This window comes from Grammomys surdaster, unplaced genomic scaffold, assembly GCF_004785775.1.
Source record: "Grammomys surdaster isolate TR1022 unplaced genomic scaffold, NIH_TR_1.0 581, whole genome shotgun sequence".
NCBI classification, from domain to species: Eukaryota; Metazoa; Chordata; class Mammalia; order Rodentia; family Muridae; genus Grammomys; species Grammomys surdaster.
The window spans coordinates 385,703-388,111 of NW_021605000.1; positions in this window are offsets into that span (position 1 = coordinate 385,703).

Below are 2,409 nucleotides of genomic sequence, written 5' to 3' on the forward strand. Positions count from 1 at the left end.
AATAATAGTGGGGGATTTCAACACCCCACTCTCAGCAATGGACAGATCATGGGAACAGAAACTAAACCGAGACACTTTGACATTAACAGAAGTTATGAACCAAATGGACTTAACAGACATCTATAGAACATTTCATCCTAAAACAAAAGAAACTGTGCCTTTTTCTCAGCACCTCATGGTACCTTCTCCAAAATAGACCATATAATTGGTCACAAAACAGGCCTCTACAGATACAAAAAGATTGAAATAATCCCTTGCATCTTATCAGATCACCACAGACTAAGACTGGTCTTTAATAATGACAAAACCAATGGAAAACCCACATGCACATGGGAACTGAACAACTCTCTACTCAATGATGACTTGGTCAAGGAAGAAATAAAGAAAGAAATTAAAGACTTTTTAGAATTCAATGAAAATGAGGACACATCATACCAAAACTTGTGGGACTCCATGAAGGCAGTGCTAAGAGGAAAACTCATAGCTCTAAGTGCCTACAAAAAGAAACTGGAGAGAGCACACACTAACAATCTGACTGCACAACTAAAAGCTCTAGAACAAAAAGAGGCAAATACACCCAGGAGGAGTAGAAGGCAGGAAATAATCAAACTCAGGGCTGAAATCAACCAAATAGAAACAGAAAGAACAATACAAAATATCAACAAAACCAGGAGCTGTTTCTTTAAGAAAATCAACAAGATAGATAAACCCTTAGCCAGATTAACCAGAGGGCACAGAGACAATATCTAAATTAAATAAAATCAGAACTGAAAAGGGAGACATAACAACAGAAACTGAAGAAATTAAAAAAATCATCAGATCCTACTACAAAGGCCTATACTCAACAAAACTGGAAAACCTGGATGAAATGGACAACTTCCTAGACAGATACCAGGTACCGAAGTTAAATGAGGGACAGATAAACCATCTAAACAGTCCCATAACCCCTAAGGAAATAGCAGCAGTCATTAAAAGTCTCCCCACCAAAAAAAGCCCAGGACCAGATGGTTTTAGTGCTGAATTCTATCAGACCTTCAAGGAAGACCTAATACCAATTCTCTTCAAAGTATTCCACAAAAGAGAAACAGAAGGAACACTACCCAATTCGTTCTATGAAGCTACAATTACACTTATACCCAAACCCCACAAAGACCCGACAAAGAAAGAGAACTTCAGACCAATCTCCCTTATGAACATCGATGCAAAAATACTCAATAAAATTCTAGCAAACCAAATCCAAGAACACATCAAAACAATCATCCATCATGATCAAGTAGGTTTTATCCCAGGAATGCAGGGATGGTTCAATATTCGGAAATCCATCAATGTAATTCATTATAAAAACAAACTGAAAGAAAAAAAAACACATGATCATCTCACTAGATGCTGAGAAAGCATTTGACAAAATTCAACATCCCTTCATGATAAAAGTCTCGGAAAGATCAGGAATTCAAGCCCCATACCTAAACATAGTAAAAGCAATTTACAGCAAACCAGTAGCCAACATCAAATTAAATGGAGAGAAACTTGAAGCAATCCCACTAAGATCAGAGACTAGACAAGGCTGCCCACTCTCCCCCTACCTATTCAATATAGTACTGGAAGTCCTAGCCAGAGCAATTAGACAACAAAAAGAAGTCAAAGGGATACAAATAGGAAAGGAAGAAGTCAAAATATCACTATTTGCAGATGATATGATAGTATACTTAAGTGACCCCAAAACTTCCACCAGAGAACTCCTAAACCTGATAAACAACTTCAGCAAAGTAGCTGGTTATAAAATCAACTCAAACAAATCAGTAGCCTTCCTCTACATGACAGATAAACATACTGAAAAAGAAATTAAGGAAATGACACCCTTCACAATAGTCACAAATAATATAAAATACCTTGGTGTGAATCTAACCAAGCAAGTGAAAGACCTGTATGACAAGAACTTCAAGTCCCTGAAGAAAGAAATCGATGAAGATCTCAGAAGATGGAAAGATCTCCCATGCTCATGGATTGGCAGGATTAATATAATAAAAATGGCCATCTTACCAAAAGCAATCTACAGATTCAATGCAATTCCCATTAAAACCCCAACTCAATTTTTCACAGAGCGAGAAAAGGAAATTCTCAAATTCATTTGGAATAACAAAAAACCCAGGATAGTGAAAACTATTCTCAACAATAAAAGAACTTCTAGAGGAATCACCATCCTTGACCTCAGGTTGTACTACAGAGCAATAGTGATAAAAACTACATGGTATTGGTACAGAGACAGGCAGGAAGATCAATGGAGTAGAATTGAAGACCCAGAAATGAACCCACACACCTATGGTCACCTGATCTTTGACAAAGGAGCTAAAACTGTCCAGTGGAAAAAGGACAGCATTTTCAACAAATGCTGCTGGTTCAACTGGAGGA